Below are 14,353 nucleotides of genomic sequence, written 5' to 3'. Positions count from 1 at the left end.
GAGAAATTTGTAAAACGCAGCTTTATTTCTACGGTTAGGCCTACCGTCTACACTAATCCGTCACGAAAACGGAGCTTTTCAAAAACGGCTCTTCAATTAACATCGGCTTTGCGTTTTCAGTTTTAGTGTGGACGGAAGACATTTTTAAAACGGAGCTTTTCGAAAACGAGTGAGGTAACGATAATCATGTGATTTGGCTGCCCGAGATTTCCTTAAACGCAAATCCAAAATGAACGGTGATTGTTGCGTTTTCACTGAATTTCTCCGGTGTAATGAGGACGGGACCTGAGATTTGACTACTGCGAAATTTACGGAGAGCTCAGAAATGGGGTGAAATTTAAACTGATTGCAAGTGATCGCCAAAAATTTAATTGATAAATGAGATTTCTAGTGCCTCAGTACTGCCCCCATCAAGACCCTCAACGATTTTTCAAGGAATAGCCGAAAATAACCTGTGGTATTATGTACACTGGCAGTTCAGGATAACTACTTGCAGCAAATCCCGGATTAAACGCCTTATTTTTCAAAGAGTACTTTTATCTCATTATAATAAGTCAGGGCACTGATAACATTGGTATAGACGGTTCCAATGCAAGAGACGATGATATACGTCTCTTGTCTAATGCTGATACTGTTATTATGGCACGCTGACAGAAATATCACTGGGTATCAATCGAAATATCAATATCAAAATTCTCCATACAGTGGTACTGCATTGTCTTGTAGACATGTGATGAGACATGTAATAACATGTTACAATCAAATTCTAGGAGCTTTGAAGTCAACGTTAAACCAGGAAATACAAGGCTCTGTCACGGTATTTTGGCCAAGAACAAAATTACAGTGGAACCCCGTTACTACGACCACCTTCGGGTCACGAAAAATTGGTCGCATTAACGGGGTGGTCGTATTAAAGGGTTTTTTTTAAATAAGAAAATGACTGACTGAGCTTTTCTTTGGGCCAGAATAAAGTGGCCGTAATAACGAGGTGGTCGTATTAACGGAGTGGTCGTAAGGAGGGGGTCCACTGTACCTTCAAATTAAAGGAAACCCGAACATAGTTGCTTACTAAGAGAGAAAAACACCAAACGGATAATAATAAACCATAAAGGAACAAGGATGGTTAACTGAGAAGATTAACACGGATTACAAACAACGCTTGAAAAGTTAAGACTAAACCTTTTAAGATGCTCAAATCGTGAGATAGCTACTTTAAGAGAAAAAAAGAGAAGAAAATTCACGGGATTTGAGGACTGCAAAGTTCTATCAACTTTAAGTTCTTGTCTACTTACCTAAACTGTCTTGCTCTGGTACTGATGTTAGTAAGAGTTAAAGAGATCTTTTGGCCAAGACTGCTTGCTTACTCTTATATTACTTTTCGTCAAAATGAGTAGTCTACCCGTCTGGCAGGTAAATTTGTAAAAAAGGTGTTGCTTTTCTTTTTTATTTTATTTCACGCCTGGGGGTAATTGAAGAACTCAAAGGCTGCTCAACCACCCGGACTACATGAACAAAAGAACATTAAATCCGCTACATACCTGTCAGTGCAAGTTTATCGGCGTCTTTTAAGGCTCAAGTTCCAGAACGTTTTCGTTTATTACTAATGCTAATGACCGTGTAGGTTTCATTACTGTGTCAACTTGCTATTAACGGTTCTAAAACAAAGGAAAACTCGCAATCAAACATTGATTTATTTCGAGTAACCCTGAGTTGAAGAGAAACCTCGAATCGTCTAGGGGAAACACCAGAGGAAGACAGAACAAGTTTAGCTGGATCCAAAAACCTTTCTTTACAAATTCAGCTCTGGTCGATCAAAGTTGTTGGTATAAGTTGACAATTGTAAATCCACAACAACTTAGTAAAAAGCTGAGAGCAACTCCAGCCTATGGTTTTACGTCGTGGGGCGGGGCAGCAGTGCTTTCAAGTGACCGAGTGACATGGCGAAGAAGAATTTTCGGTTAAATACCTCCAGGGAGTTATGGCTAAAAGTGAAGTGAAGTTATGAATTCTCTGTTATAAGCTCTTTTAGCACCTGAGTGCAGAAGCTCGAGATAAGAAAATTCTAACTCGCAATTGTTCTTTTGCGTGACAATTCTTTTGTCGTTTCATTGATTTTTAACCAATTTCCCTCTCAACAGGTGTTACCTCCAATAAACTTTGGAAAGTGTTTTTTATTGTTCAGATCACTTATTTCACACACGCATGAAATCAATATTCATCTCTATGGGGTAGGGCTAACGCGAAAAGAAAACAAGTTTGATCGAAAGTAGTTAATTATAGTTAAAAGCCATGTGGCCTTTATTAATGTTACACCCTTTTTAAGGATATTATTTTCTGGCCCAGGTTGAATATTTTTATTTTTCTGCCGATTCTAGGCTGAAAATATTTTTGTGAATATTCTTAGGTTCTAGCAATATTAATACAAAGTGAACTATGCCAACACGACGTCAGATTATCTGTCCTATCATGACTTTGATGGCGTTGAAGTAATTTTGAAACCGCAAATTACAGGCCACAAGGCCTGAGCCTGACACACATGGCGGCAGAAATGTTATACGGTTAGTGCTCTTTTTGTTGTCTTTCGGCTAGCTTTGCCGTTTAGAGAAAGGAAGAATTTTATACGGTTTAGTCGAAAATCATGTAATTGTATCCTATTTACAAATTTTCAACACACAAGATTATATTCTTTTTAATGAAAATCTCAGCCTTGGGTTTATTCTTAAAATATTCTTAAAATTCTGCAAATTTCAACTTCCATATTCTTATTAAATATATCCCTTAAAAGAAACAAAGGGTGTAAAAACTATTTCAAAAAAAAAAAAAAAAAAAAAACAGGTTAAATTAGCTTATACATTGCTTCAGAGAAAACTCAGTTGTAAGTGTCGTCACCCCGGATTTCAGATGTCAGGCCACAGCCGCAAGCCGCAAGTATTGAGATATCAGTAGATATCAAGATATCAGACCACAGCTGCAAGTGCTGAGTCGCTTCGATGACTGGCAAAATGGCTGAAATACATCTCACAAGTATAGTGCGCTTAACAAGTCGAGATAAATGCGAGAAAACCAAGGCAAAAATCAAGGCCCATTCTTTAGTCTTGATACTGAATACCCATAATTATTGTATCTCATGACTGTATTTATTATAACTTTCTCCGTCTTTTTACAATCCCTTGCATCATTAGTCCTACTTAATTATAATTAGCTCGACTCATCGTACGGTACTTGCTTTTGTGATTGTTCATTTAATTTAATTCGTTCTTTTTATTGTGACTTAATGTATTACAGTTGAACCCCGTTAATACGACCACCTTCGGGCCATGGAAAATTGGTCGCATTAACGGGGTGGTCGTATTAAAGATGTTTTTTGAAAAAGAAAATGACTGACTGAGCTTTTCCTTGGGCCAGAATAAAGTGGCCGTAATAAAGAGGTGGTCGTATTAATGGGGTGGTCGTAAGCCGGGGTTCCACTGTATCAGTTATTACAATACCCGCCTCAATTAACTTACGCTATGCGCGGGTTGTGTTTTGTGATTTATAATTTGTAAGTGAAATAACTGTATAATTTATTTGCCTTCATAGAAAGGCCAATTTACTTATCTTTCTTTTCGCATTCTAAGATACGTTCTACGTGCCAGACGATGCTTTCATGTACACGTGTCTGCATGCACCCTTAAAATAAACCAGCTATTACTGCCTAAAAGTTGAAAAACTACGGATTTTTCTAGTAACGTCTAATTCACCCGAAGTACGTTCGCCTTTTTCAATGTTCGGCTTTGGTGAAGGATAAGAACTGAGACTTTCGGTAACTGAAAACGTTTTCCATTCAAATGTACCGATACCCTTTACATTTGTAACTTCAGTTTACTAGTGGTTAACGAATTGGCAATTTTCATGTACAAAATCAGAAAGGGTGAAGAACCCGGGAAGGTTTATAATAACCCGGCAGTCTCATGTTTCAAAATACACTATCTATATATTCTCTGTGCATTAAAAGGTTACTTATGGGAAATCGTTGGTAAATCTAGTCATAATTGCCTAGTGAGATGATCTTGTCATTTTTGTTCGCCTGTTTGATATCCAGTACCTTTCTTTAAAACAGGTTGGTTCTACAACTACAGTCAAACCTCCCGTTAGCGACCACCCAAAATGTCAAGCCTAGGTGGTTGCTTACGAGAGCTAAGACCATATTGGGAGAAAACTTTGCCTCTTTAGCGTATGGTAACTGCAGAGACTTACTCAATGTTTTAAATGTTCTATTGATGTCAAAAGTCAGTTTCGAGAAGCAATAGTGCACTTGCCATTGAGAAATAACAGTCTCTTGTATTGTGGAACCCCGCTAATACGACCACCTTCGGGCCATGGAAAATTGGTCGTATTAACGGGGTGGACGTATTAAAGATGTTTTTTGAATAAGAAAATGACTGACTGAGCTTTTTTTGGGCCAGAATAAAGTGGCCGTAATAACGAGGTGGTCGTATTAATGGAGTGGTCGTAAGGCGGGATTCCACTGTACTATTTAGTATAGAGCTTTTAAGGAAAACGACCAATTTTTTAAGTTTGCAAGACATGTTTCGACAGAGCTTCTGTCATCTTCAGTTGAATGAATGATTACAAAGCAAGTTGAATAATAAGTAGGCAAAAATGCTAATTAAGACAAATAGTAACAACAAGAACGTGAAAAGGTGTAAGTTAAAAGGATAATTTTAGATTTACATGGTGTAATTGCTGATTGAGGGAAGGTAGTTCTTTTTGAATATGAATAGCCTCCTTTATCTTGAGTTGAAAGCTGGTAGTGGCGTGATCTAAAATATGAAAGCAGTCTATTGAACACAATGAGCGACAACGTTCAGAATTCTGAAGATGTTTGAAGATGTGAGAGGCCCTATCAACGGCTAAGTGCTCACGTACGCGTGTGGAAAAATGTCGGGAGGTTTCGCCGACATAACAGGCATTACAGCCCGCACATGTAAACTTATAAACCACACGTGAACGAAGCCCGTCGGGGATAGGGTCTTTCACACCAAAAAGGTTACCTATCTTGAAGGAAGAAAAAACTAATTTGATGTCTAAATCATTACAATAGCGCTTGATTAAGTGTCGAATCTTCTTCTGAGTGATGACAGAAAAATGGCCTATGTATGGCAGCTTAAAGTAAAACGTGGGCGAGGTGGTAAGGGGGTAGCCCCGGGGACAATGATTGCTATGGGTCCCAGTGATGTAACGGTTAACCACTTTTTCAATTAAATGGGCAGGGAAAAGGTTCTTTTTGAGAATTTCAGTAAGCTTGGTTATATCCTCGTGTAACCCCAACCAAGTGTTGTTGATCTTGTAGGCCCTGTCAACAAGAGTCCTAATGAGACCTACTTTGTATGAGTACGAGGTGAAGCTAAAATAATTAGTTAATAACCCAGTAAAGGTTTTCTTACGGTAAACCCTAGTTAGGAAGGAATTAGTGTCACTATTATCAATAAGAACATCTAGAAAGGGTAATTTGCGATTAAGTTCTTTTTCCATAGTAAACCTTATGTTGGGGTGCCTAGAGTTAATGTAGTCAAAAAATATAACAGCATCGTGCTCCGAGTGAAATAAACAAAAAGTGTCGTCAACATACCTACGATAAAATAAAATTTTAGAGCATTGAAAATTCTCCAACCATAGTTTTTCATGATGCCCCATAAAAAGATTGGCTAATACGGGAGCAAGGGGAGACCCCATGGCCACACCATCAATTTGGTTATTCAACTTGCTTTGTAATCATTCATTCAACTGAAGATGACAGAAGCTCTGTCGAAACATGTCTTGCAAACTTAAAAAATTGGTCGTTTTCCTTAAAATATTTACATGTCTGCTGCTATCTAGACCTTTAGTATAGAGCGTTTTCACATGACGTCACGGCAGCCATGTTGTTGTTCCAAAACAATGAAATGGCGACCATGTTGGTGTACCAAACCAATCCTGTGTGAACTGAACTCTTTTCTTGTGTAAACACTTCCTTTTGTTTCAATAAATTTGCATGGCTCCTGACCACGTGAGTGAAAACGCTCTATTGCGCTATTGTTACAACACCTTATTATCCAATTTTGACTCTATTCTTTGTCAAGTAATCGCTTACGGGAGGTTAAAAACAAAAGAAAATTTCAGACTTTTGGCTCTAAAAGTGGTCGCGGTCGCTTACGAGAGGTGGTCGCTTACAAGAGGTTCCAAATATAGTGATTTGACTCGGAAACTTTTGGTATTTTGGAAAACTGGTCGCTGAGGAGAGGTGGTCGCTTACAAGAGGTGGTCGCAACCGGAGGTTCTACTGTATAGCTTTTTGTTTCGTTTCCTCAGAAACGAAACGGCGTTGTTTCCAGTTCAGGGGTGAACTATTTACATAGTGATTTGTAATATCAAATCAGAGTAAAGTTCGTAATTGTTAATGTAAATACGGTGGAAATTCGGTCATCGCAACAAATGTGGCGTTCCGAACATTTCAATTTCTGCTTTATTCGAAAATGGAGAATTACGAGTGAAACTCTCGTTTCTCGTTATTAAAATACACAAGAAAACTACACACTGGACTTCTATTCGGATAGTAATAGTGAAAAGGAAGTTTATTTTGGAGGTAGAGAGACCGCCAGACCACGCGATTTGTCCACTAATGCGACATTTTAGACCGATGGAAGCAGTTCGTTTTGGTTAGTTCAGCGAAGAAATGGTACTGTTTTCCGTTTCATAGTGATTTATTGCAATAGTGAGTATGAATGTTATCAGCCAGTAACGATTTTAATTCACAAGGTAAGCACGTTCAACAAAAATAACTTGTTGTTTCGTTTCCTCAGAAACGAAACGGTATTATTTTCAGTTCAGGAGTGAACTATTTACATAGTGGGGGTATATATCCAATCAGAGTAAAGTTTGTAATTGTTAATGTAAATACGGCGGCAAAATTTCAGCCAAAACTGGGTGCATCGCAACAAAATGGGTCATTTGCAACATTGTAGTGAAACTCTCGTTTCTCGGTATTATCTTACACAAGAAAACTGCGAAGTGGACTTGATAGTGATAGTGAAAAAGAAATATATTTTCGAAGTAGAGCGGCACCGCCACACCACGCGATTTGTCCACCAATGCGATATTTTAAGCCCATGGAAGCAGTTAGTTTTGTTTAGTTCAACAAAGAAATGGTACTGTTTTCCGTTTCAGAGTGATTTATTGACATAGTGAGTATGAGTATGAATGTTATCAGCCAGTAACCCTTGTAATTCACAAGGTAAACATGTTCAGCAAAAATAACTTCTCGAAACTAAATTTTATTTCGTGACACGGAAAGAAATTAAAATGTCATGCAGGTAGAAATAATTGGCGACTCAAATGTTCCTAAGTCTTACTGAAACGGTGTATTCTAGAGAAACGAAGATATCTGTTTCCGTGCTTGATTTAAATGTGATTAAGACCACAACTACGGCGACATAATTTTGGTCAGTCAGAACACTTGTCAGGAATAACAATCCCGCCCCTTTATTACTGTGGCTGTTTACGGGAAAGAACACGCACTTGGAGCGTTTGAACGATACAACAGATACGATATATTGTGAAAGGTAACAATTCATCGTACTGTAATTTAATTAACGTTGGTATATTCCAAAATAGGCACAATATGGCTTTTTTATGAGGTTTTCTTCATATCGTAGGTGTCGACATTTTCCAGATTTAGTTGAATTTCTCGAATTTTCCTCCACAATTCCAGTAGCTTTACTTCTTAGAGCACACTTTTAAAAATAAGAAAATTTATATTTCGACATACCGCGGCATTTCAAGAGCTGGTTTCCATGAAAACACCGATAGCATTTGTATTTTAGCTTCACAATATTCAAGCGAAAGTGGAGGAATAATTGCACAACTGTCGTCACACATGAACCGTCCTTTTTGAAAAGAAAAATATACTGCGTCACTGACAACGAAACGAAGAGTGCCGCATCCATTCGAATCAAGGACTGCCCGGCACAGAAATGGAAAAATTATGCGTCAAATGCTTTTGCCCCTTAGCTTTATTTAGCCTCACACACAATACTTTGAATTTCTGAAAACTTTGGCGGGGCTGTGTGGCCCGCTTTCCAAAACACTTACCCTGTTTAAGACCAAAGTCTGCGATTTTTCTAACCTATTTATTGCCTGACCCTTAAATTAATACCCTCTTTCAGACCTGCCGCAGTTCTCTAGTTCAGAATGATGTTAAAGGTATTGTGAATGGCTTTAGTTGCTGGTCTTATCAATAGTAACGAAAAAAGTGGCTTCGTCTAAAAAACATACCTAATTCAAGACTAGAGTGCAAAAACCAAATCCAGTTTGAGACCAAAATGACCAAAATCGATAATCTACTTCTGACTAAAATGTCTTAAAAAAACATGTTCCTCTGACGCTGGCCATACCTATAGTCGATATAAGGGAGCATCCCCCTCCCCTAGGGTAGAGTCAAAGTGAAGTATCACAAGTAAATACATTTCGAAGCGCGTTGACTGTAATAACTGATACATGTGTAGGTAACTTAAATTAATTAGCCCTTGCTCTTTTACAATAGGTTAAGTACTAAACCTCATCTGAACGAAAAGCCCCAGGCTCTGGCAACCACATATTCCCCTCACCCCAGGACTTCTCATGCACAAGATATCAAAACCCCAGCCTTTCTCAGACTTTGAATATCTTTCTGGAAACGAAACACTGAGAAATAGCTTCTTGTTCAAGTTGAACTCAGCTAGTCACTATACGGTTTCTACTTCATATATGTACGTGGTTAGGGCGCGTGCTACGTTAAAAAAAGGTCAGTTTTTCCTCTCCTATCAAACACTCCTGACTCCTTTTTTAGCTCTTAGGCGTAACGTGTGTAAATAAAGTGTTGATCGAAGTGTTGCAATAAAGAGAATACCTCAGAACGGACTTATGACGGGAAAATAAGGAGGAAATATACTGCCTAACTTCGCTCTATCAGATCATTTGTCCAGAAGTAATGTAGTCAAAGTTTTGATAGTCATCACAATCAAATACAAATTATATAGGCTTATTTAAGCAACAGAGCACTTTTTTCGTGTTTACATAACCTCATTTAAACACTCGGGGGGTTGGGAGAGTTCTCGAAAGTTATGGAAACCCTCGACCATGTCTCGAATTTATATAACTGCCTGGAATTCTCCCACCCCCGAAAGTTTAGATGAGGCTATGTAAGCAAGGAAAAAGTGCTCTGTTACTTTTATAAAAAAAATTCTCTAAACTACGAGCGAATCTAAAACGTCACAATCGTGTTTACATACTCTCATCTAAACACACACCTATCGACCAATGAGAGCGCGCGTAGTAGCTCAGTTATATTATAAATCACTTTAGTTACCTCTCAAGACTGATTCTGAAAATATACTTCCCTATATAGCTTCGCGGAACCGTTTGCAAACTCTCCAAAGGCTTCATGAGCCGTTTTTGTAGGTACCGTTTTAAAGCTCTATGATATTTGGACTTCTCATGCGGGCGTGACGTGAAGCGTGCTATATTTCCGTTAAACGTCCGGTCTTGCATCATTTATTTATCAAGTTTCTCAGGCTCTTGTGCTCTTGTTATCAAAGCCGGAAACACGTACAACCATGCCCAAGTTAGTTTCATTCGGTGCTCAGAATATGACGAAGCAAAAATCACTTTCAGTCTCAGTTTATCTGCGATAAGGTATTTCCTTCCTGGTGAATCCACAAATTAATCGTACGTGTTCTATTAATTCACTGAGACCTGACGAAGCTATTCCGAAATTTGGGTGGGGATGCGCGGCGCAATTCTTCAGGAAATCTTACTCTATTTCAGACGATCAAAGTATGCAATTTTCCTATCGTATTTCATATCTAACCCAAATTCAATGCTCTATTTCAGACCAGACCACACTTCAAAAGAGATGACTAGTATTAAACTATATTAATTACGAAAAACAACTCGGTCACACAAGTGTGAAGAACATACATACTCAATTTCAGACTACAATGGTCAAAATCTATACCTATTTTCACACCAAGAGAGCTCAAAAACCCTACCCTTTGAGGATACACGTACATATGTAGCTTAGACAAAGGAGTGCTCTGAGATCGTTAGGTTTGTAGAGGTAACTGTCTTTCTGTAGCTCTCTTATCTTAAGATGCACTAACACGGGCTAAAGAAGGGTTTTGTCCATGATAGTAACTTGCGCGAAAAATATGCCACAATACACATTTTAGTGTGTGAGGGGTTCGAATATTTTTACGAGTCTCGCGGAGTCAAAACGTATATCAAGTATAATGCAAAATGTCTAATGAGAGATCCAGAGTATCGATTTCTTATTCAACGTTTTCTCTCTCTAAATCCTGACTTTAAACCGTTCCTGGCGCCATCGAGCAATCTCAACTTATATGAAGGTACAGATAAGCTGTGTTGCCTTGCGCTAGAAAACGAAATCAATGCTATTTTGATGTTTGAACTCGTTTCATGCGTTATTTGCACTTTGTAGAGTAGAGTCTGATAGATAGAAAAGACTCAGTTTTCACTGCCTTAAGGCCGGTCCTCACGTGCGACGCAAGCATAAGCATAAGCATAAACATAAGACGTTTATGCGCTGGTTGGGACAGCTGCGACTTAAGCAGAAGCATTTAAGCTTTCTGCTTCCGCTACTGCTTGTGTCGCTGTTATTTCCTCTGAGGACATGGTCGGCATAAGCAAAATGTGTTAGCTGATTGGCTGAAAGTCTTTCACCCATGTTGCTGAAACTTATGTTTAAACTTATACCAACATGTCCCCACTGGACATAACAGTGACATAAGCATATAATGATAAGCGTAAGAAGAACGCAAGGTTTGATATTTTTATGATTATGCTAATGCTTGCGTCGCGTGTTGCATACGTAGATTGAACAATGCTCTTTGCAAAAAAAATAAACCTTTAAGGTCAGCATACACGAGGGAACTAATCTTTGCGACTAGTCCCTGCAACTAGTCCCCTGAAGAGTTTACACGAAGGGACTGGTCACAGGGACAGAACGAACAGTTTACACGAAGCGTTTTGAGGAACAAGTCGCAGGGACTTGTCCCAAAAATTCAAACCAGTTTGAATTCGTAGGACTAGTCGTAGGGACTAAAATTTGGTCCCTGATTTTGTGGTAAAAATGGCTAGTTCACAAGATGGGACCTTTCTCCGCGACTTGTTGCAGGGATTAGTCGCAGGAACTAGTCCCTTCCTGTGTGCGGACCTTTAAGGAAACAACATCACCGAATGAATCCTCCATTCTGACTACCGCTTGTTTCTTGTTATGATTCTTGTAAGAATCTGGTAGTGCACCAAGACAATGTTCACTTGAAGATGCCTTATTTATTTCTAATCATCTGTCTGCTTTTGCAAAGTACTAACATTGCAAAGAGAAAACAGATGTGGATCACTCACTTGGAAATTAAACAGAGTGCAAAATGGCAAAAACGTCAGTTAAGTTTGCTAATGGTGAACCCTATGCAAGCCCGGTAGCCTCGAATTCGCTTAATATAGAAAACGTCTTAAAACATCCATATTTGCAGCGCTGTACTGAAAAACTTTGCTTTTATCTACATGGACGACCTAACACCTTTGAATACATACTTGTACTTCAGATGTAAAATACTTTTTCAAAAAGTTGCCGGTAATGCACACTCGGTTTATTTTTTTTTTCCTCTCTCACTTCCTTCCTCCGTTTTCGGAGGTCTAAAGACGCCCTAAGTGAATCTAGTGGCCAAACAGTAGAAACTCTTACATGCACTAGACAAAAGCAAGCAAGAAAATAGAAATGGTTCGCTTCGAGAGCCGCAAAACTACACCACTGAAAGTATTTGATCCGACGGAGGCTACAGTGTTCGTAAAATAGAAATATAGCGCCTTTTCGGAGCCTAGTGGCTAATTATAAACGGGGAAACGTTTAACTTCTTGGCATGTAGCAGGTTGCGTGATAACGGTTCCCGTGTACCCGTTTGAATTTCTAGGAGAGAGACATCATATAGAAGGAGTAAGGGGTCTTGCATAAGAATACAACGCACTGGCCCTGCATGCACAGCGTTCGATCTGGACTGAGTCAAAATTGTTTAGGCCATCGTACTTTCAATGAAGAAATTTCCATGACGCTTCAGCTGAGGTGCACATCGGAGCAAAGAAAAGATGTCTCATACCGCGGTTTATAAGCTAAAAGTCATAAGTTCATTGAACTTAGACAAGTAATTGTGCACTAAATTTGCCAATCGCGTGCGTTACATTGTAGCTAGTTTTTTCAATGATTGACTGAGTTTTCAAGAATAATTTATGAGATTTCTAATGATACAAACTACGAATATTCTTAAGCTGAAAGTTCACTTAGCCTGCCGTTTAATTTCTCAGTCTTCGGAGTGTTCAAGTGTTCAAGTGTTCACGCTCTGAACCAATGTACTTAGTCCGGTCTTGGAAGCCTTTCCAAGGCCTTTCCAACCCGGGTCTCGCACGATTTTTTGATCGCGGTGCTTCGAGCGCAATTTAATGTTCGGAACTCTTGGCAGCAAAGGCAAAAGAATTACACATCGAGAGCATTATCTAGCATAAAATAAGCTAAAACTTGTATATCGACAGAATTAAATCTTACCTAGATCTGTGAACAAACCGTATGGCTACTTACCTTTGTCCAGTGAGTTCAAAACAGTTTGATTCTCGTGTGCTTATACTACACCTCAGAGAGGGCTGTCCGTATAAATAAGCTTTTCAGGCCCAGTCGAAAAAATGCGCTGGAAAAAGGCGTCAGCCAATTGGTTAGCGTAATGAAATGCTTTGAAGCTCTTTCAAGAAGATGACGGAAATTACACGTAGGTGGCCTCACCCAATATCAGCCATTTCCGATCTGCTCTGAACTCAACGTGCCTTAACGTTTTGCCTTGCAGTACAAAAATAATTTGCCAGTCTCAATTTCATATAACCCGATTTCGACACTTAATGCTATGAACGTAATTGTCAGCCGAATTCTTTAACAGAAAGAAGAATATTTTTAGCTATGGTCTAACTACACTTAATTAAGATTACGTTTCAATGGGATTTTTGCTTGATCTCTAAAAAGTGTTTTATTATTGTTTGGATTTCTCGTTTGACTTCTTTATTACCTTGCTTCACTGAATAGTAATACCTTGTTCACATTTTTTAATCGTCTATTACCTATATGATTTGTTTCAGCATGACCGTATCATACCCTTTTGTTATCGTATAGGTTTAAATAGAGCGTGCTATTGACTTTTATCCGAAGGGCTGAGTACTTTTATATGGTCGGCTTAGACAGATTATCCAGTCGTCGATTCTCGAGGTAAACTGGCCTCATCTATATCCGGTATTCGCCCGCAATGCTTGCAGAACTTTATGCTTACGCACCGCTCATATAAATGTCAACTGAATTTATGGCAGGGAGTTTCCTTTTAATTGTTCTTAAAGATCGCTTACAAAAACTGTCACAAAAAAAAGTAAATTTCGCGGTCATGATTGAGACCTCTTCATATACATCATGTCAAAAATGATTTGAAACACAGTCGAATCATGATTTTTCAAACCAACGAGGGTCATGAACAGAAATTGGTTCAAGCAGTCGGTATGTTCGGAAAATACAGGGTGAATTTTTTTTTTGACAGTGAGCAAAAGAGGGGTCGACTGCATAAAATTACATACAATCCATTTAATGGAACATCAGTGCGTTAAAAGGTAGACTTCTAAATTGAATCAAACTCACTATTGTTATTGTTATTCTTACTTTAATGGCGTTTGTTTAGTAAACATTATTATTATCATTTATTTTATATTACTATTTCAGTTGGTATATTTCATTATTGAATTTCTGTGTAATTATCCTTTTTGCATGTTTCACAGGGTTTTGCTTGTATGTCTTACATGTAAAACTTGCAAACATCTAACAGTAAAAGAATTCTTTAATTAATTTGAAATGATTAATTCTGACTTCATAAAGTTTTTATTCTTTACATCGAGGGACATTATCCTTAAGATTTTACAGACACTACTATTTAATTTTAATCATAACTCGTTCTGAAGATTCTAAAAAAAACATGCAGCTCTCTAAAGATTCTCTAACAAAACTTATCTTCAAGCAAAATCATTATTTTTGAAGCGAAAAATTGACCCCCGCAGTTAATTAGTTTCCTTTGCAATTTTGCAATTGCAATTAGAGAAGGGAAAATATTCAGGCTTTTGAAACAATAACTCGTCATCCGCGAAATTAATTTCAGTCATATTATTAAACGCTTGTTACAGTTTACTTAGCCGCGGGCAAGAAAAGATAGAGAAAGAGAACATTCTGTGATATGATTCAATTAAAAAATTGTCCGACTAATAA

Source organism: Orbicella franksi, chromosome 11 (assembly GCF_964199315.1).
Source record: "Orbicella franksi chromosome 11, jaOrbFran1.1, whole genome shotgun sequence".
Classification (NCBI taxonomy): Eukaryota; Metazoa; Cnidaria; class Anthozoa; order Scleractinia; family Merulinidae; genus Orbicella; species Orbicella franksi.
The sequence above is the reverse complement of the archived record's forward strand: the minus strand, read 5'-3'. Positions refer to the sequence as shown.